Below are 26,871 nucleotides of genomic sequence, written 5' to 3'. Positions count from 1 at the left end.
TGTTCTCATTGTTCAGTGCTATATGCAGGTTTTGCCAAGCGGCCCGATATGAGTCTTGAGACTCCTTACTTGTAGTCTCGGAGTCCGGAGCCAGTTGGAGTCCATCAGTTTACCGGAGCACAGTAGTGGATAGCAGAATGTCCGGCTCTACCAATTCCAGATCCCTGCTTGGGATGATTATCTGGTTGGGTTTTTTCCGAAGTTTTCCTCAATCGTAAGGCGAATTCCAGGTAATCTATGGCGAATCCTCGGCCTCATCTCGCCAAATACCATCTCGCTATCACCAATATTATCGACGCTAAATAACCTCGTATTTGATACAGCGTCGTTGAATAACCGACTAAAAAATGTTTGCTTATAGAGGAGAATGGTAATCCATTATGTCTTCTATGCCAGAAGTCGTTTTCAAGTATGAGGATTAGTAATATTAGTCAACATTATGAAATATATAATGAATCTAAATGTGGGCATGTTTTTGAAAACGAAATACGTGTTTTTCTTAAGAGATTAAAAGCAGGAAGACAAACAGCAATAATTTTGTTGTAGTGCAATGTTTTATTATTATTATTATTATTATTATTATTATTATTATTATTATTATTATTATTATTATTATTAAAGGCTTAATTATTATTTTTTTATTTTCAAATTTACGGATTTATACACACGTGTAGGAATTTTGGATATATCAGTAGGCCGTTGTATTGTTTAATTTTAGATTTTTGATTAACATTTATATTGGTGATTGATGCGGTGATGAATCATGACATATAAATTTCCAATCCGGAATTTGTCTTTGTGACTGAAGGAAACCATGAAAAATCCCAGTAAGATTGGTCGGCCATGAGGTTCGAAGCCGGGACCTCCCGAATACCATCTGAGGCGACTCGCTCGCTGCATAGTTCTTATAACCGTATTATTATTATTATTATTATTATTATTATTATTATTATTATTATTATTATTATTATTATTATTTGCTGCTGTCTCATGTAGTCCTGGCGTCACATGTCATTGTGATGTTCAGTTTTACGTAAGACAATCCGAAATGGCATGCTGCTTAGCACTAAGGAGTGCAAAGGCAAGCAAACCATAAAGGAAGGTGAATTTTTTAAAATAATTATTGGCTGCAGTATGAAGCGTTCTGTGTTAAAAGAATTACTTTCGTTTAAGTCAATAAGTATATCCAACCATACTATATCCCGTAGTGTTGAAGATATGATACAAGATCTCAAACGGCAACTACAAGAAAAAGCTAATGCTTTCATATGTTATTCGATCGTCCTTGTTAAAAGGACCGATATGGTGATATCACCCAATTAGCTATCTTTATTCGGGGAGTTAACGGAAACCTCGAAGTCACAGAAGAACTTCTATTATATTGAATGAGTACAGTAGTGGCAAATAAAACCGGACCGATCCTTGTAGCTGATATCAGAGTCACAGATTCAAATTTTGCTAGTCACAAAACACAACCATCTTGTATAATTAATTGTAACAATGAAATTTATTGCATTTTTTCGATTCTTACCGTCTTTTGTTTCCGTCAGTGCCTCATACTTACAGACGAAAAAACTTTGAGAGTTTTATTGTCATCTGGCATCTACGTTTTTTCTACGTTTATTCGGAAAAGATAACTGCATATTTTTAGATTAAATAGCAGTACATACCTCTCGCTTCACTATCCATTTTGAAATTACCACAATTTGGCACAATACACAGCACAGGATTCTTTTCTATCAGCTACAAGGGTCGGTCCGGTTTTTTTTTTCCCACTACTGTACATTTGAGAGTTTATACTACTGTAATTAGCATGTATATTGATTAAATATTAATATGACGAGTGTTTCAATCAGAGTGCTGCATTGGAGTTAAATCGCTCGCTTGAACTCGGTCGAGTGTCGCACCCTCGAGTGAGATACGATCGGTCGTGATACGCTCGTAATAAACAGAAGCACAGTACAAGGTCATCTCACCGACATGTCTTATCTTGTATGGAAGGCGACAGATAAGATACACATTGTTTTGCTCGCACGGTAAAAATAAGGCTTTATTTTCTGCATTTATGACAAACGTTTAATGGAACAGTCAATGGAACGTACCAAAACAGGAACATGAAGTTATAAATAAAATAGAATGAAAAACTTCGATATACAGTTATTATTGCTAATTAATAATTAAGGCATTGACATGGGAAAGGTCGTAACTGCCAAAAATTCGAATTTTTAGGCTTTTTATTGAGAAGGTAGTAAATAGCCATGTCAATGGCACAGAGAAGGTAGTATGTCCGTATGTAATGAAACGAAGTTGGAAACGTAGTCACTAGATGTTGTAAGTTGTATGTGCACAGCTGTTGGCGCGGAGAAGGTAGTAACTCCTTTTACAACATCAGAGAGTGTCTAGACAAATATAGGCTGATAACTGTGCAAGGCAGAATAAGAATCGGATGATTCTAATTCCAAGAAACATTTTGATTCAGTGGACTTGAAATTTCTGGTTTCAGAACATTCCTACATGCCATGTGATAGGGAATTTGGCATCATAGAGAAAAGAAAAAAAAAAAAAAGATGCAAGACCATGGTTCCAGAAGAGGTAAGACCTAATAATGTAATAATGATGAAGGATGAGGATTTCTTCTACTTTTCTGCAGAATGTGACAAGTTTTTGAATACAACTCCTATCAAAATCAGCACCCTCAACTGGATTAGACTCTCAAGAGCTGATTTTCCTCTAATAAAAACAAGACAGTCATTTAATGACCTCGAAATGTGGACAGAGCACAGGATTTTTAAGAAAGGACAGTCATTAACGTCAATCACTAACTTGCAGCGTTTGCAACGCCTTGAAAGAAGACCAGTCGTCCCTGGTGCCAAAAAGAGAGACTTGTTATCTATGTTAGACTTCCTCGATGAAAAGTATCATGTATTTTACCGAAAAATTTGTGCATAATATATAAATAACGTTAATTCTCAGTTTGGCTAAGGAGTGATTTCAATGTTGTATTTTCATAAAATAGGATTTCACAGATAAATCTGTGCCAGACTTTTCAAATTTCATATGTAACACAAACATGAGTGTATGCTTTTCATTTAAAGCAGTTTCTGTAATAATGTAAGTGAGAAAGTGTTAATAAATTTGTTTTTTGCTTCCCCTGAAAAATTTTGTTTTTGGCAGTTACTACCTTACCCATGTCAGCGCCTCAATTATTCAATATTTGATTTACCACATATATAATATGATAGGTCATACATAGTGTTCCGCCTATATACTGCGACAATGTAGAAACGTTTTACAAAATATTATTGATATAGCAGTAGATTAATAACAATATTAGTACAGAGATAACGTCACAGAAAATGTAATAAAACGAATAATCATGGTGCACAACTGTTACAGACGCAAAGATTGATACACTAATTATTAGATATTATTATTATTATTATTATTATTATTATTATTATTATTATTATTATTATTATTATTATTATTATTATTATTATTAGAAAACTTGATACAGTTCTTGCATTATCGTGATTGTGTTCTCCGTTTATAATAATTGCATTTACATCCAATAACATCTATCAGATGTGGCAAAAACAAAATCACTCCTGTGTGGAAAAAAAAAAAAAAGAAAAAGAAAAACATTTACCTACAACATTTATATTACATTTTAAAGCAAGTTATGTAGTTGTACTATGGAGAGGTTAGTTAAACACTGCAAAGTTTTGAAATGATAATCATCTATGATGTTACTACACAGTTCATCACTGTAACAAGAACGAATGTCTAACGCTCGGCTTATGCCGTTCGAGGATTTATCGCTCGTGACAATTTTACCCATCATGCATGTGCGCTACCTATGGGATTATGCTATGAACTACTTAGCGCTCGAGCGAAAACGTCCGATGCAGACCTCTGGTTTCAATGAATATTTGAGGAGAAAGAAAGAGAGTAAGTGAGGGTTACGCGTACAGGAAAAATATTGAGTAATACGCTACTGCTATCTTCATGTGTTTTCTGTATTCTCCCTCCTAGTGCGTCATAGCGAGACTCACTTACATAAAGACTGACTCCGTAGCTTGACTCAGCAATCCCTGGTCTAAAGAAATAAGCAGATGTAAACACATGAAACTGAGCGGGAAACAAGTCAGAGCTCTCTGTTCCTAACGAAACTGCGTAGTAGATTTATGATCCATGCACACTTAACTTGTACTCAAAATAACCAAACGCAAGATTCTACCCACGAGGCAACTAAGCCGGGAGATAACGGGGTAGAGTTACCAGTTCGTTTGTCCCCTCAATTGCATATAGCTCACCAGTAACAATGTAACATATTACTAAAGTTCGAAGGTTTAGCCCCTATTCCAGCCCGCAGTGTGTACTGTCGGTGACTCAGGAGAAGACGAGAGCGGACTGAAGAGGAAGGGATGTGAACAGATACCGTACAACACGTCAATATTTGTAATGTAGTAAGCGGAACATTAGCTCTCCTTCTGTTCAACTTAGCTTTAATTTCCATACGCATTGTTACTCATGTTTCCTGCACGAGTAATAACCTGGCTACTGGGATGCTTATCTGAGCGATGTTTATAATAATCAACAGCGATAGTCAAGAAGGTCACATTCTTGCCCCTCGTCTTCTCCTGAGTAACGGACAGTATTATTACCAGACATCGGATTCTAGGGCAAATGCCTATTTTGTTTCTTTAGGAGAAAAGTAAAAATAATTATTAATATTTGTCTTTCATGGAAATTGAAAGGTATTCAAAGAGTTTTATAGTGCCCTAAAATGCCCTAAAACGGTTATTAGAGCCTAATTTGTTAATATTCGCCTAAAAATGCCTAACTCACTGTAAAGTTTCGCATTTTACTCTTACTTTTTATACTTTATACATGCAATCACTGCGAAATTTAAGGCATTTAAAAAGTGGAAAGTTTGCTTCACACCGGCCATTGATAAAGGAAACAAAATGTTTTGAATCTCACGGCACTCGCAATAGATTTCACCGAATTTAACATGTTTGGAGGCATAAATGCCGACAAAGAACCAACCTTAGTTTTGAAGCAGGCAACAATCACAACATGTGCTGCTACCGATTCAGAGATATACTATACTATAAAAATGACTGTTTTCGGTCTGAAACCGATTAGCTGTACTGCCCTTCAGAGTGTCATAAAATCACAATTTTTGGAGAAAGAGTGTTTTTGAAATATTTATGAAAAGTCGTAAAACTGTGAATTAGTAGGGTAAACCGTTACAAAATATTTAAAAGAATGGCCCTCCTAGTGTTAACACTACCAGGAAATGCAACAATAAGTGGAACTTTGTATTTTTGTCCAATTGAATCTCAATAACAACGGTTCATTTGAATGCTCGTTAACAGTTGCTCTTTCCCTCACCTTATTTGTGTTGAGAAGTTTTGAGCGGTAGGACGTTTTCCTGTGAAGTTTAACGCGATAATGCCGAAAAATATAAGTGCAAAATCTACATTGATCCGGCAATGGCTAACAGAATATTCAGAATTCACTTATTATGGAAAAAATAATATTCTGCAAGATTTGTAGTAAACAGGTATGTAACAATAGTTGAAATATATAAAGTCTATTAATTTTAATGAGTAGGCCTATAATATTTATACACTGACTGAGCTATCCTGAGGTATAATTCTTTTTAAGACCACTACACTTTAACCTTTTAAATTCCGATAGTTAAAGTATTTGCAGGTCATTAAAATTTTGATTGTTCGAACCCACTAACTTTGTGATAGAAATACGGCAATATAACAATTAGGATTTTATTTTAATTCAGTTTACTTTACATTTTTAGATTTCGCAAGAAAAGAAGTGCCACCTAAAGCAGCATGTGCAAGGAGCGGCTCATAAGGCTAAAGCTCAGCAGAAAAATCAACTGCAACAAACTTTACTAACACAGCCTACTTCATCCAATCTCAGCAGCAATTTATATGCTGATTTAACCAGAGCGTTTGTTGCTGCTAACATTCCCTGGAATGCAATTGAAAATCCGGTTTTAAGACAGTTTTTACAAAAATACTGCAAACAAAATATCCCATCTTAGTCGACCCTAAGAAAAAATTACTTAGACAGAATATACAATGAAACTTTAGCTTCCATTCGGGAGGATATAGGTGATTCTTACATATGGGTCTCTGTGGATGAAACCTCAGATGCTATGAATAGGTATATAGCAAATATGGTAGTAGGAAAACTTAGTCCTGATGGACCTTCGATTCCACACCTCGTATGTGTTAAGGAACTTTCGAAAGTGAATAGCCAAGCCATTGCTTATTTTGTAAATAAAGGCCTACAGTCTTTATACTCAGGTGATATAGACGATTCTAAAGTTCTGTTGTTTTGTACTGATGCTGCCTCATACATGGTTGCTGCAGCTCCACTTCTTAAAGCATTTTTTCCTAACCTCACGCATGTAACCTGTCTAGCACATGGCCTTCACAGGGTTTCTGAAACAATCCGGAATGAATTTCCTCTTGTCAATTCGTTTATTTCTAACACAAAAAAATGTTTTTGTAAAGCCCCATCCAGGATTTCAATATTCAGAGAGAACTTTCCAGATATCCCACTCCCACCTCAGCCGGTTGTTACACGATGGGGAACCTGGATTCAGTCAGTGGTGTATTATTCTAAGTATTTTAAAGAAGTGGTCACAGTTATTGATAAATTACCTGAAACTGATAGTGCAGCGTGTGTGAAAGCAGTGAAAGATTGTCTGAATAACTCACGAGTGAAAAACGATATTGCCTACATAACATCAAACTTTTCTTTCATACCTGCAAGCATTGAACAATTAGGACGTGAAAAACAATCTCTTTGTAGCCAAATAGCAATAGTAAAGGAAGCTCAAGTGAACATACATTCTGCTTTGGGCGAAACTGGGAAAAAAAATTAAAAATAAGTGGGACAACGTATTAAATAAGAATGTAGGATTTTCACTGTTGGAAAAAGTATCAAGAGTGATATCGGGGGAAAGTGTAAATGTTCCAGTAAGTATTGATGTTTCTATTGTACCTAATTTAAAATTTGCGCCTCTCACATCAGTTTCGGTTGAAAGAAGTTTTTTTGCTTTGAAAATGATCCTCAGTGACAAAAGGCAAAGGTTAACTTTGGAGAATTTAGAAAAAAATTCTGGTGGTGTACTGTGCAGATAATTATAATAAAGTCTGAGCATGGAACTGAATTTCAGTAACTTAAAATGAGTAATCTTGATATCAATAATCATTATTTCATTAGTTTCAATATATTAAATTTGTGCAGCTCTGTTTATAAATATAATATAGTATTCTTTTTTAATGTTTAAACATACTTTTTTGTGTGTATTTTAGTGTATAACTAAAAATTTCAGTGACAGAAATAAGTATGATACCTTGATGTGCCTAAAATGCCTATTTTCATTAAAATAGAGCCTAATTTTACAAATTTTGAGCTTATTTTAGGCGCCTAAAACTGCAATTTTTAGTGCCTAAAAATCCGATGTCTAATTATTACGTTTGTTTACTGTTATGTCATGCATCTGGCACGTACAGTCAACTCACAAAAATACTGATGCACAGAAGAACCTCTTGCCCCAGGCAACCCGGTCAGTCTGATAGGATTTGTCCGTGCGTAATAATATGATTAATATAGGCAGTAAACTGGTAATTAATGTTGTTGCATATATTGTCGTTCAGAAAACATATATATAATAATAATAATAATAATGATTTATTTTAGCTGGCAGAGTTAAGGCCGTAAGGCCTTCTCTTCCACTCAACCAGCAAAAAGTGTATATACATATGCATGAACTTACAAAGAATCCAACAATTTGATTGAGATGAGAGTTACATGTATACAAAAGTTATTTACAAATTAAACAACAAAATACTATGAACTATTAATTAAACACTGAAATAAACTGTGTAGCAGAATTAAACTAAAATACATAGAATGTTAATATATTTCAAATAATATTAGATAATAGAAAGAGATTATTACGAGACAATTAAAATACAGCACAATCAGGATGATGTCTAAAGAAAAAAGTAACAATGTAGTCAGTGATAGTTTAAATCAGTATGATTGGAGTGAAATGCTAATAAGGTTATCTTTTAAGCTGTTCTTAAAGGTGTTTATTGTCTTGCAGCCCCTAATACTTTGTGACAAGGAATTCCATTGACGCGAGGTGGATATTGTAAAAGATGATGAATAACAAGATGTTCTATGAAGAGGTATACTTAGCGTGCCATATATAGGCAGTTGTACACGTGAAATAACATTTAAATTATATAAAGCAACAGGAATATGTACATTGTCACAATCTGAAACAAAACATTATTTTGCTTAAAGAACATAAATGTGCATAGTATGGGATACAAACATAGTAATTATATTATTTACATTTTACATTACTTTTTACATCTTCGATTATTTATATATTTACATTACATACACATGCAAACACGACGAAGACCATAGTTATCGGAAGAAAACTAAAAAAGATAAACTTGCGAATTGGAAATGAGGCAGTGAAACAAGTGTACAGCTTCAAATATTTGTTGTGTTCTATATGCTGCCAGAAATTCAAGAGAATAGCAATGGGAAAGGAAGCTTTTAGCAGAAAAAGGAGCATCTTCTGCGAATATTTGGAAAATGAACTAAGAAAGAGACTAATGAAGTGCTTTGTGTGGAGTGTGGCATTGTATCGGGAAGAAACATTGACATCACGACGAACTGAAGAGAAACGACTAAAAGCATTTGAAATGTGCATATGGAGAAGAATGAAGCATGTGAAATGAAGAGACAAAACAAGAAATGAAGCTGTGCTAGAAAGAGTGAATGAAGAAAGAATAATTGGCTGGTCTACTGGCTCAGAAGGAACTACCTACTTTAGGGTGCACTGGAAGGAATGGTGAACGGGAGAAATGTTCGGGGCAGAAGAATATATCAGATGATAGATAACATTATAATACATGATTCAAGATTGTTTAACTTATAACCTCATCCAATAGTGGGGCTATAGCAATGTCCTGTTTTCACTACAATCAGCATTGCAGTGAGCTACAGTGTACCTACGTACATTCTTAAAGTCTAGAAGAAAATTTTCTGCGATGCTCATTCAGGCAGAGTTTGTATTGTGAAAAGGAGTGTTCCACAACACAAGACGTAATAGGAGGATATCTGAAGTAAGGGATATCACTTCACACGAGTTATATTCCTGCAGGTTTGCATCTGTAGAACCAGTCAACATAATTATTGTCTCATATAACGATATTACTACATAGTAACATTATTCTTAAGTACCTACAGTAAAACCTTGCTAAAACGTACCCTCTATAACAAGGAAACCTGCACAAACGAAAAATAAATTTGGGAACGGAATGGCTTTCTACGTAAAGTAATACTTTAAGACGGAAAACTGTCTTAAGACAAAACGGAATTATTTTTGGGCACCATTTAGGTAAAAAAAAAAAAACCTGACTAAAACGGATAATTTTAAGCGTAAGTATTGCTAAATTCTTTCAAACCGTTTTTAATTTTGCGATAATACTGTATGAAGCATGAGATAACTTTTTGTGTGACTGTACATGCAATGATCTGGAAGGCTTTCGCTATTCTTTGTCAGGCGTTGGGGGTGAAGCTTCTCTAACCATGTCACTATTCTGTGCTTATTGTCAAGGATCTGGGCAGGTTATTGATCTCGTGTACCGTTACTTCTTCTAACCTTCTTGCATTTTCGTTCATTTATTCTTAATTTTGTGCTAAGAAGCGAATACAGTGATAAAGTACAGTGAGAGTAGAATAAAACTGTGAATAATTATTGTAGTATAGAGTCAGTTTAGTTTCACATTTCCGTTTATTTATTCTGAGTTTTGTGTTAATATGCCAATACAGTGGTAAATACACTTTGAATTGATGCAGGACGCGAAGGAAATCCTACAACGTTTTCTTAAAAAAAAAAAAAAAAGTCGCGGCAATGCACTTTAAAAGAAATGTGGGGGCCAAGAAACTAGGGCGCAGAGAGAGGGAGAGAGAGAGGCTGCATTACGTAAGATAATAATTATGAAAATAAAATTCACTTTGCATGTATTGTAGTAACTTATATTTAAAATTATTTCTTCATTGTGTTCTTCCTACATTGAGCATATTGTAGTAGTCTATTCTTAGTTTTGCCAAAACTCAACCCTTTGTAAAACGAAAGCCTGTGAAAACGGAAAAAAAATTCTGGAATGATCGCGTTTCGTTTTAGGTAGGTTTTACTGTATATTAACAAGTTCAATGTTCTAGGTTTGCGACACTTGTTCTGTTACGTAACCCATTAAGGTTATGTGAAATATTGTCCAGTTGTTTTTAGAGTTTCAGTCATTTGCAACTGTGATGTTTCTAAAATGCTGATAGTTTCAGAAATAACTGAAAAGTTGTGATTAATCATATTATTAAGCACGGACAAATCCTATTAGACTGACGGCGTTGCTGGAACTTTACAGGCCCTACCGCATGAGTATCTTCGTGAGTTTACTGTATATACGTACTGACGCATCGCGCAGCAGTGAACAGACGTAATGCTACACGATGTAGACTCGAACAGGGGCTAAACCCACGGACTCCATATTTTTACACTAATCAGACTTCAGATGTGTACCAACAATATTGTTCTTTCTTCGACACATATCGTCAAGTAAGATGTAATGTCTGCAAATATAGGTCTACATATCAGCCAGAACCTCAATTAGAGATACATAATTATATAATAATTTTAACTATCTTCTCATCTTGTTTTATTTAAGCTGAACTCAAGATACATAATTATTATTAATCAATTATTAATATAGGTGTTCCCCAAGGCACAGTTCTAGGTCCTATTCTATTTTTAATATATATTAATGACTTATTAAAAATTGACTTACAACAATACAATGGTGTTCACTATTCTTATGCAGATGACACAGTTTTACTTTTTGTTGGAAAAACCTGGTATGATGCATATAATAATTCAAATAATAGACTTAAATTAATAAAAAAATGGTTTGGCATAAATTATCTTTCTATCAATGTAAATAAAACCATAATTATTGCATTCTCATTATCTGAAAAATGTAACAAACCTCCTACATCCATATTAAGTATTAAATTACATAATTCTGAATGTTGTCTTATACAGTGTAAATGTCCGATTATTAAAGAGTCCTCTGAAGTTAAGTATTTAGGCATAATTTTCGATAATAATTAAAAATGGAACCAACACATTAATTACCTTTGTAGTAAATTACGTAAAATAGTATATTATGTTTTATTGAGGAATTACTTGTCAATAAGTTTATTACGCACGATATATTTAACTTTATTTCAATCGGTAATTATGCATGGAATTATAGGAATTGGGTAGCTCATTTAAATCCAATTTTAATCCACTTTATTTATTACACAAGAAAATAATTAAAATATGTCTTCATAAACCTATTGATTTACCATCTCAAAATTTGTTTTTAGACTTTGATGTACTTAACGTAAGACAAATTTATTATATTGTATTAATAAAATACATACATAAAAATCGAAATAATTTTGAATTTTATTCTCATAGTTATGAAACAAAAGGTACGAATTCTTTAAGATTGTTTGAACCAAAATGCAACACTGTTACAGTATTTAATCATAGTAGTAATTTAGGCCCAAGAATATAATTATAATAAATTTATATTTAAATATCCTAATCTTGTCAATTCTAATAGTTCTAGTATTAAATTTAAAAAGATATGTATGGATTTTATAAAAATTGAAAAATTGTAAATTTAAATTTACAGTATATACTATAATTGTATAGTAGACATAAGAAAAATTGTATTGTATAATTATTAATTTCAATTCAGGAATCCGCCCATGAGCACGAGTTTTACTCTTTCAGGAGCGAGCTAAAGTTTTTCTGTATATGTATATTACATTGTAAGTTACAATTATTAGTAAATAATAAATATATAAAATAAAATAAATAAATAAATATTGAAATGTATATATTAATCGGTTCCTTAAAGAGCAGTTGCTTATAGTCCATGGAATTGATAATAACAACATGGTATTGGGTGAAATAATTTCGAGAAGTTATCAGAGAATTAATTACGGAATTCAGTTGGGAAAACCTCGAGAAATACCAAACGTGGCAACATATCTTGACGGGATTATATATTACTTTTCATGTTTATTAATTATTTGTGGATTATATATATTTTTTAAATATTCAATATTATTTTATATAGAATTCACACCTGGAAATAGTTCTGAATACTTCATTTTTTTTTAAAAGCTGTATACAGGTAACAACAGAAGTAGCAATAGAATACGGAGAAAGTGTGAGTATTAAGAAGTCTTGGATTACAGGAACAATTCTGAAGAAGATGGAGGAAAGGAGAAAGTGAAAAAATACAAACAAAGAAAAAGCCAGCATAAATTATAGGATATTAGACAACTAACTAAATAGAGAAACTGATAAGGTGATCGAAGACTGGATAAAAACAGCAATGTGAAGAAATAGAGGATTTAGAGAGAAAAGGAAGATATGATTTAATGTACGGTGAAGTTAAATGTTTGGACATAACAAATAAGAAGAGGAATTCCATGTGTTTATTGAAGACGAAATCAGAAATGAAATGTATTTATTTACACAGCAAGTGGGCAAACACCCGGTGGCAGTGGTAAATTAATCACATACAACAATTATATATTGTGTATTAATTGAATTGTGTATCAAATGTTTTATTGTGCATCAATTATAATTACAATACATAATAATTACAATCAATAATAGTTAAAATAACCTAATTTTCCATTACAATCTGCATGTGTATAGGCCCTACATAATTTTGACATTGGTAATGATACTGTTCCATTTCACTTTCCACTATTGTCCGTAGTATTATCAGGTTATTCATTATTCGGTCTATTAATAGGCTGACCTCCATTTTGTTCTATACTTTTAAAAATGGAACGGATATCTCGCGAACTGACTGTCACATGATATAATACACATCATATAATACACTTCACTGACACTATAACTTATCACCGATCGAAACTGTAATCAGGTTCACGTAACTGTAGTTCCTAAAAGTATAATTTGGCAGTATCTTCAGTGTGGCAACTAATACCAGTTATCACCAGAGGAAAAAATCACAATGCTACGTACTGAAGTAATGGTAATAATAATAATAATAATAATAATAATAATAATAATAATAATAATAATAATAATAATAGCAATAATAATTAACAATAACAATGTCTTGCTTATTTACCACATCTCATCTTTAGCTTGCGAGGTGTTTTCTAAATGGTTCAATAAAATTATGAAATTGTATATTTTCCTCCTGGACGTCTCGCATATTATGTTGTTAATTAGGATTAGTATGATCGAATATTGAAATTTATTTTGTGTGGCAACATGAAATTCATTGTTTTAACTAAACAGTTTAAGATTGATTGTACCTAACCTAAAAATGTAGTTTGATCACGTGAAACGATTAGTACAAATTTCGAAAACAGAACACCACTGTTACAAGTACTTTCTCGGAGAAATCACTACCACGCTATTTCCTTCCTTGGACATTTTAATAAAATCTAAACACGAAAGAATTTAATTAAAGTGTCAAATATATTTACGTGCATGTTTCACACGAAGTAGGTCTATAAGCTATTTAGTATTTAATTACACTTACCTGAATATAGAGTTGAACTGGAATCACTACGCAATAGAACTGAATTGTGTATTAATATTAATACCGATATTACTAATTAATTATTAATTCACAAGCCTAGGTACTTGCATTTTCATCAGTTTACTTTACTGCAAAGCGAAGTTATTGCTGCCAACATAAGATAGAAAATAACGTCCAGTTGTAGTATCTGTCAGTACCCGAAAATCGAAACGATGTTGGTAAAAGAAAATTCAACCTGAGAGCTAGAAAATCACTATAATCCACTAGCATATTTAGTAATAGGGAAAAATAGGTTTCATCCTTAGAGTATTAAGTAAGCTGACCCGGACTATATTCACTGCCAGTGTAAACCATAACTTCACTTCCTAGTTCTCATCCAACAAACACGCGTATACATTGAATAACAATCTCGTACAAAACTAATGAAAACGAATTATAATATTCTACACCACGTCTATATAGTAGATAATTCTTTAATGAGAAACACAAAATATTACTATGGAAAACTTCTGGTCACACACTATTTTATTACACTCCTTCTAGACAGAAGATCTACATTAAATATATCTTTGAATACTATTGCTGATATCCAAAAACTACGGCGCTGCCACTAAATGGAAAAACAAAACATTGAAACAAAAATATATATTCACATGATGAGTTATTTATATTACTAAATACATAATCATACTCAGCAAGCACACCAACGTTGACGCACAACTATTAACACTCACATTATAATACTAATATGATATGATATGATTTATTTCGTCACAGCACTTCTTCACATGTAATGGTGTACCTCACATTTCTGTATCCGGTGCTACCATTAGCATATTATTACAATAACACATTATTTGCAGTACACGTCTACACACATACTCCAAATTACCCTATGTACCTTTTTTTATTACTTATAACACTAATATATGAGCCGTTGAGCGCAGAAGTGGTGTAAGTCAAAAATGGGTAATGAGGGTTAAAGTAAACATTCTGTAAAATATAGCGCAAAGAAGCAATTAATATTCGATTTATTTAAGCTATTAGTTGTCAATGGATAGCAAGAAGGTCATATTAATTGCTACTTTGCGCTGTATTTTACAGAAATTTTAATTTAAACCTCATTACCCAATTTTGACTTATACCACTTTTTCTCTGAACGGCTCATATGAGAACTAACATACATAACGTAGCCTAGTACACTTAATGATACTATAACACTATGAGCACATGCAGCTACGTAATAATACACAGCAGTGTTTTTATATGATATAAAAAAACATAGTATATACAGAGGGTTTCCGGGTTGGTGTTACAAATTTTCAGGGGTGACGGGAAGGGCATATGTATCAATTTGAGATGAGGAACCCTGGTCCGGAAATGACTGGGCAGAAAATTATAAGCAAAAATAGTTGTGTGGAAATGGAATTGTAATTTCGCACCACGTGCCCTCCTTCCCTTAACCTTTGGAACAGTTGTGGACAGATGGTATGGGCCCGATGTCTCCTACGTGTATGCTTGTCTCGATACAATCTGTGAGTTTGTCTACTGTTCCCATTGGCTCATCCGTATTCGAAAATCAGGTCTGCACATTCCGCTTTCGTGTACTCCTCCATTTCACTAGGACTGATCGACTGGACACTGCAACTTGTACACATACACTGCTGACTACAGACGTGCATATCAGGACCGACCATGTCCGTTACACATTACGCTATCTGCATTGCTTTAGTGTAGTTTCCTGTCCCCACCCCTCAGACAGCGCACTGAATGGAATACTATAATTAGACAACGGAGACAACGTCAGATGAATACAGTATGTGTAAGATGTATAGATAAATACAAATAAATAAGGTGTACAGAGAAATAAAATTATTTCATTTCCACACAACTATTTTTGCTTGTAACTTTCGACTCAGTCATTTCCGGACCAGGATTTCTTATCTCAAATTGATACATGTGATCTTCCCCATCATCCCTGAAAGATTGTAACGCTAGCCCGGAAATATCATATATATAAATGAAAGCTTGTAATGTAATATAATTTATATTAAGTTTTGTACTTTTAACATTTAAGTTTTTAACTCTATTGACATTGATATTCAAATGGTATGCAGAAAAAGAGGTTAACATATTGCAATTTGTAAAACGACAAACGTATCTGATGATGTCGTAATTAAGAGCGATGAAAATTTAATACTAACATTTAAATATGTAATATAAAGGAATTGTACCTTGAATATAGCATGTTAAGTCACTGACGGAAAAATAATAAATCCACTTAATTGAATTTCAAAGACATCTGAAAATTTCCTCAAAAATGAATTGCAAAATAACTTCACTATCTCACTTCGCTTCTCTGATACAACAGTTCAAATAATACACACAATTATTACACCCTTACTGTTCCGTAGAATCATACTTATAAACTACATTAAACTAAAAAAATTCTATTCTAAGACTCTTTTATAAGCTATTTTAAACTAATTTACTATTCAAACCAAGGGAATAACTCGTCAGGCTAAGTAAATACATGTTACCTTAAGTAATGTAATGTATCTTTCTATAAAATATACACTTTATGCACAACTTTTAAAGTTATTTTTGAATCTCCTTATGGAAGAACAGCTCTCAAAGACCGCTGGAGGTAGGTCAACAGGCAAACAAGGAATCCTGAACAGATGAACGAAATATGTAAAAAAGTTATATGAGACAGAGAATCGTCATAAAACTTAGCCATATAAGATGAAGCAGCCATATCAGAAGACGGAAAATAATTTTCTATTCTAAAAGAAGAAGTAGAGCTAGCGCTTAGGGAAATGAAGAATGGAAAGCAACAGGAGTTGATGGATTCCCCATTGAATTAGAGAAATGCTTCAGTGAAGACAAGAAGGAAATTCTATCATTATGCAATGATATAGATCAGAAAGGGGAATGGCTTGAAGACAGTCAATACTGAAGATAGATAATGCCAAGAAATGTAATGAATTCAGGACTACCAGCCCTTAGGCGGAGATACATGGGTTCGTAGGGGGGTATTGCTCTCCCTAAAGTCCGAGTGATATAGGAACCGTCTCTCTCTAGCAAGAGATATGAAGAAAGAATAATTCTACAAATTAATATACAAATCAACGTTTACGTAAAGGTTATGTTATTAAGTAGAGCCTATAAGCATTCATTATGCGATTTACCTTTCTATAATATGGATAAGAAGGAATTGGGACAAACCCAAAATAAAAGTTTTACAGAGTTCATTCAGTTCACTTCATGTGACAATGAGTTTGCGAGATACTCGTTCCATTTTTAAAAGTATAGAACAAAATGGAAGTAAACCTGTTAATCTAATCTTCTGTCCTTAAATACTAACAAAACTACCTATATTCCATTTTCTTTAACAACGAAAGGTTTACCTCCACCTATGAATAATTATCACTTAGTAATATATAATAATCATGTAATGAATTAACAAATTATTATTATAATTGGCCATATCTAAACCTTCCACACAAGTTAAATATTTAGGAATTATTATAGATCGGCACTTACGTTGGGATAAACAAATTGATTTCATGTGTACAATTATAAGAATGACAATTTATAAATTCATAATACTTCGAAATTATATCACTAAGGAGGCATTGAGAAGCTTGGTACAATCATTAATAAAATATGGTATACTAAATTGGGGTGGAGTAGCATAATCTGTACTCAATCCATTAATTTTATTACACAGAAGATTAATAAAAATTTGTCTGACCAAAAATATGGATTACCCAACAAATTTAATTTATACAGATTTTAATGTATTGCCTATTGAAGAAATTTATAAATATAGTTTATGCTCGACCATGCCGAAATGTAGTAATTATACACCTAGTAGTAGCCCTTTAATGCACCTCATTAAAGTACACCTATTCATTATAATTCAGTTGTTCAGCCAATGAGAAATCACCTTTGTATCATTATAAAACCGCAAGTATCGATTATTCTCGGATATGCAATCGAAAGATAATTAGCGAAACGTCACGGAGGCTAGAAATCCAATACTGTCGCAGAAAGTTATGTTCTGTTACTATACTAATTAGCGTTAATTGTAAATAATATTCAAATAAATTCAATTTGTCATCTTGTTTTTCAATTCTAAATCAATTTCCAGGTTATATCAAGACTAATGTTCATTTTATTCTCTAGATTATATCAAGGACAAAAATCAATACTTTCGCGTCTGCGCACATCTCACAATTCAGATCAGTTCCACTCATCACTTACATAACCATAACATGAATACTTATGAATAATTTCAAGTTAGAAATATGGTCGAGAATAAAAAGTCGTATGAAACTTGCCTATAATGGTAATTAAGACGCTCGAATGAAAATTATGAAACTCGCTTGCGCTCGTTTCATAAACAAACATACTCACGTCTTAATTACTACCATTATAGGCTCGTTGCATAATGTACTATTACTACCTTACTACCACAGAAATCAAATAAAACATAAATCTAATCGACATGAATATTGCACTCTAAGACAAAAGTCTACTTTCCCATTAATTAAGCCTAAATGTCATAAAAGTGCAGCTCTTAAACATGGTGCCAGTTTCGGCCCAAGACTTTATAATAAAATTACAAATCATTTTCCAAATTTGAAATATTTTAAAATTGAAGCTTTTAATAAATTTGTAAAATTATCCACGCTATATAATATTAACAAATGTATTTTTACCTTTTATTTCTGTCTAATATATTCATGTTTTTATTGAATATCACTGGCTTCTGTCGGATTGTCAATTTATATTAAATGTGTATTTTTCTCTCTTTTTCTCTTTCTTCTTTATTCTTGCTCTTGTGTTGTATTTATTGGTTTAAATTAAGTTACTTACTGTATTTAGTAAACTGTCCTTGTAAATTTTTTGTTATATTATTGACTAAGACCACACCGTACAAGAGCCTGGCTCTTACGGTAGTGGCTAGAAACATTTGTTTTATAAATGTAATTTGTACTGACTAGCTAGCTAGTTAAATAAATAAATAAATAAATAAATAAATAAATAAATAATAGACCTAATAATGAATAACCTCATAATACTACTGATAATAGTGGAAGTGTTGATTGATCTGAAATAGCATTTAATCTACAGTTAGTGACCATACAAATGATGAAGTGGAGAAAGATGAAGCTTTCTACAGAAACAATGTTGGCACAGCTCTTTACACAAGGATCTAAGGCTCGTGTTAAGGTAAATCGACAATTTTGTTTGTTATAATCTTATAATTGACGTTTTTCTGTACTTAGCTAAGCAATGTATAGGTTTCAGAGGACACAATCAATGTTTATTTTTTCATTGTGTTTGTACTGTGCACTGCAGTAGTAACTAATAGTTTATTTTACTGGGAAACGAACTGGTCGGGATTCAAATCTATTTTGGGACAAGTTACCTGATTGGAGTTTTTTTTTTTTTTTTAATTTTTCGTCAAGTATGCAAATTGAAGTAGAATTGCTGAGTAACTCCAAAAGTTACTTATGTTATGATGTGACCAGTGTTAAGTCCAGCCAATGTAAGAACTTTTTTGTTTGTTCTCTTCTGTGTACAAAAATGTGTTATTAAGTTCTTGTAAGATTCATCTGAGGATCTGATGATGCTAACAACCTTTTTAATTACGCAGATGTATTGTAATTTATTACGTAACATATTAAATATAGACAAAACTGAAGGTTTATTATTGTAGGGGCAGTGCTTACTGGATGGACCAACCTAAAGTAAAGGATCGCGGGATCTAATAGTTGCAATGTCATTGTTGTCTCATAACAAGATTAAACAATGGACACTATTCACTAAATAATTTACTAACAATAGCACTGGTGTATAATACAATAATTAATAAACATAATAAAAAAGGAACATTAATATAATAACAAAGGCTATAAAATATAAAAATAAAAGCTACACACAAAAATAACCAAACAATATAAAACTAGCCTGAAGAGCTTAAGATAAATGAAGCGGTGAGATCAATAACACAAGTTTACACAAGTTTCGAGAAAAACGGAAAAACCCTCTTTTCATTTATTACCTAATAATTAATTATTTTTGTACATAATATTTCTCGTTATTTTAGAGATCAAGTAGTATACCAAATTTTAAAGTCCCAACACTTGTGGAAATATCCAAAATTTAATTTCAAATTTGCAGAAAATGAAGGCCAAAAGTGGACTTGAATGGCTATTGATCTCACCGCTTCATTATGGGCGACTAGACACTCGCAACCACCAAAAACAGCTATACTGTACATCATAACATTGGTTGCGATCCACCATGTTGAAAACCGGAGAGGGTAAGCTGCAAACGCACTGACGAAGAACCCAAATCTATGGCTGAGTCTAATGTCACGTAAGATACCTAACTGATCATTGAACATAAGAAGGAAAATAACGATAGTAAAACAAGGAGAGAGTCCAGGAAGAAAACACGAAAATCCCGTAGTAAATTCACTTCTACAAAATATAAATTAAGCTCTCGGCTACCAGCTATGCCAGAAATGGCTACCTCACAACAATGAATTCTGAAATGTCCATCCTATTCCATGCAGATAAAACGATACTTATAACCAAACAAAAAAAAAAATGTTATGTTTTATTTAACGACGCTCGCAACTGCAGAGGTTATATCAGCGTCGCCGGATGTGCCGGAATTTTGTCCCGCAGGAGTTCTTTTACATGCCAGTAAATCTACTGACCTGAGCCTGTCGCATTTAAGCACACTTAAATGCCATCGACCTGGCCCGGGATCGAACCCGCAACCTTGGGCATAGAAGGCCAGCGCTATACCAACTCACCAACCAGGTCGACTAACCAAACAATGTATGGAGGGTGACTTAAGGAAAAGTGCAGTTGTTTCGTATCGGAGTATATGGCACGTGCCGCGTCGTCAGTCTTTTGTGTACCTGGCGAGTACAGCAGCGTACATAACAAAGGAACCCTGGTCCGTTCATAGTAATATTGCAACGCAATGTGTGCAGTTGTGTTATCCTGCTCAAGTATTTAGTACGAGTTGAATAGTATAGTACTGATCCATTCATAATGTCGAAGTCAAAACGTTAAATTCGCTCAGAGATACGAAATGCAATTAAGAAGTAAGAGAGTGACATTTTATATATTAACGAAGACAATATCGTGTGTAATGTATGTAAAATTGAAATAAAACCAGAACAACTCAGGCTATAGAGAAACATTGCAACAGTACATCGCACAGGAAATGCGTTGAAATGAAATCTGAGGAACCATCATCATCATCATCATCATCACCATCATCATTTAGTTGTGCGGGTCTGAACGAAACATTTTGCAAAGACATGTGCAACATGATGCTCAGTGCAAATATTCCTCTAAAGAAATTGAGTGATCTCCATTTAGAGTGTTTCTTTAGAAATTCTCTCGATACAAAAACTGTTTAAGCGATAGGCGAAGACGATTCAGCTTCGACAACTTAAGGGAATATATCGTCGTATAATGCAATTACGCTGGTAATTGCATCAATGATTTCGAGGACTGAACTTGCAAAGTATGTACTACAGTACGTTAGTTTTCTTTTCCTTCTGACTGTACGGAGATACAGTAGCATGTTAACGTCGTCTACTAACGTTTAAAACCTGTTGAGCCAATAGTCTAAATGGAAAAAATGTAAAGAGTAAATGTGCACCTACATTCAACGATAAGTCATCCCGCATTCACTGTCTATTTATAACATATGGGAACCAACATAACATGAACTGTAGAATCCTGTCGTAATCCTTGCGCGTCGAAACTTGCTGATGCCTTGTCATTACTTGTCAACACGAGTGTCTGTCGGCGTCGTATTTCCTACTTGCTGGCTGACCAGGGACTTCGAAAACTTCTCTCGTTGGCGGCGTCTAGTACTCAGCCAGCGGTGCAAAGTCACACCCGAAAGGTGCTCAGAGAGGCTCAATCATTAACTTTCAAGAAGAGCCAATCAGAAGCACAGCCTCGAACATAGGGTTAGAAATAAAATAAATTTAGTTAATAAATCTGGGACAATGAAGCCCTCTAATAGAAAAGTAATAAACTCCTAGAAGGATGCTGAACTCTGGTGATAAAGATTTAAATTACTAAGAAAGTTAGAGCATAACCAAGAAAATAAATTAACCCATTAATATGACCAATGTATGAAAAATAAAAACATAAAACCAGAAAAAGGGAAAATAATGAAATGGAAAGGAAGGAAAAGGAAAACAGCGGCGGAACAATCGGCACAATATTGTAAATAATGGTGATGTAAACTTGCTCCATATTTTAGGAACGAAGATATTTTAACATTGAAATATTTATGTTTAATTTTCGTATTTTTCCAAAATAAATTTTACATTTTGCCAAAATTTTCTTAAAATTTTTCTGTCCAGTCATGAGAGAAATATGATATTTACCTAGGACATTCTTGATTGTAGAAGCACATTTGTTTTGCAACGGTCAATCTGCAATTAAACTCAAGATGGCTGATCACTGTCCGTCCTCTTTAATTATTATATGATAGTTTTTGGCCGCAAAGTGGGATTTCATGATTAATAAATATTTGTCATTCTAAATGGACTAGTTTCTTTTATATTTTAAGTTTATATGGCTAATTAGATTCAGATTTTAAATCTAGCTACCTAAACTGTTAAATGCACCAGCATGTTTTAAATAAATAAAAATCCCCTCTAGATAATTCGTGCTCCTGTAAACTCCTCTTGCAAACAATTACCCCTGCAACCTGAAAATACTGGAAATAAGAGGTTTTCCTAAGCACCTTATTAGTGCCGTTAAGAGTTTATATGTAAATACCAAAATAGTTATTAGCTCAGGTTTCAAAGTGTCAGAAGCAATTTTAACAATTGCGACAAGGGTGCAGTTTATCACCCACTCTGTTCAATGTATATATTGACGATCTAGTTTTGAAGTGGAAAGATGAAATACAGACTGCGATTAAAATAGAACCTAACACACCTTTAAATACTTTACTATACGCTGATGATCAAATAGTTATCCAGGAAACAGAAGATAACCTACAAAGAGCAGTGTATAGATTAAGCCAAAATGCAATATTTTACAATCTAACTATATCTGCAAACAAAACAAAGATAATGGCTTTTAAAAGGAAAAATCCTGTTAGATCTAAGATACTAGTAAATGGAAACATTTTAGAACAAGTATCCCACTTCAATTATCTAGGATGTGATATTAGTTTTAATTATGAGAAAGATATTGAGAAGAAAGTTAATAGATTTCAGATGATATGTGAAACAATTGGAAGAACTTTAGGGAGAAAAACTAGAAAAGAAACTCAAATGAAATTTTATAAAGTTATGGCTGTACCTACTCTTATATATGGCTCTGAATCATGGACAATAACGAAAAAAGAAGAATCACGTATACAATCATCAGAGATGAAATTTATGAGATACGTAAGAAGATGCACTAAAGCCGATAAAATAAAAAATGAAACAATAAGATCAGAACTCAATATTTTCTCAGTACACGACATGGTAGAAGAAAATAAAACAAAATGGAAAGATCATATTGACAGAATGGCAGAGAATAGGCTACCAAAGAAGATAATGAATTATCGCCCGATCGGGAAAAGGGATCTGGGTAGACCTTGCAAGAGGTGGCTGGACGATAGAGACCGGAACAGGTGATATCACCTAATCCTTGAAGGCAGAAGAAGAAGAAGAAGAAGAAGAAGAAGAAGAAGAACCTGAAAAGGCTAAAGATCAAACGAGAAAATAATACCGGCACTCTTAATTGCTAACAATTTTGTAGAAATATCAAAGTAACAATTCGAAACATACACTGTACGTCCATTGTACCATACCCTAAAACACACCACGGAACAAGTGCTAAACAATAAGAGAAACAATTAATTCAAACAACATTAATAATCAGTCGGTACAAGCAACTTTCATATTGCTGCCCTGTGTTAGCGACCGAAACAGAACCAAAGCCGCAAATAGAAATTCTAGTACCGATACAATAAATCATACATTACCGCCAATCAAAGGAACGCACCCAAATACCCAGCAATAGCTGCGGAATTGGTTTATTGTCAACAGAATAATTAATTGATAGACTTTCGTATTACACCTAAAACATTAACAGAACTATTGTAAACGTTCATTGGGATATAATCCAAGTTCTGTTCTACAGTCCTTACGTACAAATGCAAATGATCAAGTTGTATCTTTAAAAATTTAATTTAGATCGCCAACGCATAATTCGTTCGTTCGTTCGTTCGTTAGTTCGTCCGTCCGTCCATCCATCCATCCAGGCATTCATTCATTTCAATTACGGAATAGGTATTTTTTAATCCTATATAACTATATACAAATCAAATTCAAATTTATTTACAATTTACATTTGAAATGAATACATGTGAATAGATACCCGAAATGAGCTTATGCTCGTGCTCGGGTACAGTCCAGTAGTCTACATAAATTTTACAGGTATCAAATAATAATGCTGAAGATAGAAATAATAGTAATAATAATAATAATAATGATAATAATAATAATAATAATAATAATAAAATAATCGTGACAGAAATGATACAAAGATTGTAATACAAAATAATTTATTAATAATAATAATAATAATAATAATAATAATAATAATAATAATAATGATAATGAAAATAATAATAGTAATAATAATAATAATAATAATAATAATAATAATAATAATAATGAGTGATAAAACATAAATATTTACAATAATAAAATAAATAAGACGGATAAAATAAAATATAAAACCACTAGCGAGGGTTAACACAATTTAAATAAGCATATAATAACCGGAAAAAAAATGAACTGAAAAATCAACAGAAAAGTTCGTTGTATCGCAGTCGACAGCAACCGCCGTATTGACATTGTGTTGTGCATTAATGGTAGTAGGGGGGAGCCGAAAGTCTACGTAAGTGCCGTTCTCTTCGAATCTTCTCGTACAATCATGGGAAGTTAATTCTGCATAAACAAAATGTTTAGGAGTCAAACTGTTCATTATTACCAGGATAAATACAAATAATACTGAAATATATTAATCTAGTTTCAGTTATAGATCTCCCCTTTTATGCAAGAGGTATCATATGAAAATATTTTATGAATGCCGGGGAAAATATAAATTTCAAGAACTCTCTAGTGACAAGAGATAGTGACAAGTACAATCAAGTGTATCTGTGGCGATGCTAAGAAATCATTTATTGGAGATATACACTGTTATTAATTAAGAAAATGATCTATTTATATTTATTAAAATGTTTTATCTTATAGGTTACATGCATCAGATAAATACAATAAAAATTAGTACCGTAATTTCCCATAACTATGGTCCAGGCACCCAACTATGGTCCAAAACTCATTATGTACTACTTAGTCCGCCAAGAGTTCGGTGTTTGCCATTTAAGGTACCACTGTGATGGAATTATGTTCCTCATAGATACTTCTATCTACCATTACACGTGGCAATGATATGGATGCTTAAAAAGGTCAGTGTGCATCGTTCTATTGAATGTGTGAAGACACGAAATCATTCAGTTTGTGATTGTCTGTTTTATTAAGCTCTCATCTGTAGAACTGGTACGTTATAGATATATGATTCTTTGTACAATTAAACCTGGCTATATAGTGTTTATTTTCACGTAATAATTAAACTGGCAGAGGTTAAGGACTCTGCGTGAAAAATGTTTAACCTCAAGATAGAAGTCAGTACTCAACTATCTACCACAATTTTTCGTGGACCATAGTTGTATTTCATTTTGAAATATTTGTTTCAATAAAATGTGATCAATGTGATTATTTACTTCTGCAAATACGGTATCTCAGTATATTCTAAAACACCATTTAACATTATAGTCAAGTAAACAAAGAAACAGGCTGTTCCAGCATCAATGGTACTAGCTCGAATGATGGTCCGGTAAAACGAAAACTTCAGGGTAGAAGGAAAACAACCGTCCCTGTAAGTGACTATGAGAGCGATGAAATTGAATTGGATACAGATTATGATTCAATTTCAGAATTACAAGATAAGTGGAGATTCAAAGGATCGAAATAAGCTTACTGAATGTAGTTCTCAATATGGTAAATAAACATTATCAGTGCACAATAGTTTGCTAAGAATGTGTTAGTTTATTTTGATACCGTACTTTTGTTCTTTAATATATTGTAGTTGTTCATTATTGCAGGAAAATGACTTTCTGATTTCACTTGTTTATGGTGTGTTTATGCAATATGTACTAACAAAACGAATCCATGTACTTTTCATTTATTTTTAATATTTCTGTGCTAGATTATGTTTCTACCCTTAAATTAGAAACTCAATGTATTGATTTACGAATAATTACAGCTCCAGCTATAGTCCATTCATGCTTTCAAGCATGAATATATGAGTGGACCATAGTTGGGCAACTCAGAATACAACTATGTACCAATGCTTATTATTTTTTTAACACTTGTAATAAATAATTTCAAACACATATGTCAATATTTATTTGCTATACACTTACAAGAGTCCGAAGCCAAAATTTCACTTAATCTGGATGAATAGTGCTGAATATACAAAGAAAAATGTGACAAATGTGGACCATAGTTAGGGGAAACTACGGTACCATATAATGCTAGTAAGAATAAATAAATAAATAAATAAAAAATAAAATTGATCAAATATCATACAAACATTTTCACTTTATTTTTAAACTTAAGAATGTGTAACTTGCTTAGGTCTGGATTATTTTTCAATACTGAATTGTATAGTCTTGGTCCATAATTCCTACTGTGTCTTAATCCAGCTGTAGTGTGGCATTTAGGTTCTGCCAAAAGAGTTGGGACATTTCTTCTGGTGTTATATATATGTTTTTCAGTTATAAAATTCATTCGATTTTTGTGAAAATAAATTAGTACTGTATGTTTATATATATTTGCTCAATTTTTAGTACTTGGAATTCAGAATAAATAAATTGTGTCGGATAATCAAGTGGTTTATGCAGACAAATTTTGATGATACGTTTTTGTAGTAATATTAATGGAGTTAGGATAGTCTTTGTCATTCCACCCCATCCTATTATTCCGTATTGAATGACTGACTGAAACAAGGCTAGATAAACAACA

The sequence above is a fragment of the Periplaneta americana genome, chromosome 16, assembly GCF_040183065.1.
Source record: "Periplaneta americana isolate PAMFEO1 chromosome 16, P.americana_PAMFEO1_priV1, whole genome shotgun sequence".
Taxonomy (NCBI): Eukaryota; Metazoa; Arthropoda; class Insecta; order Blattodea; family Blattidae; genus Periplaneta; species Periplaneta americana.
Note: the sequence above shows the minus strand (reverse complement) of the source record.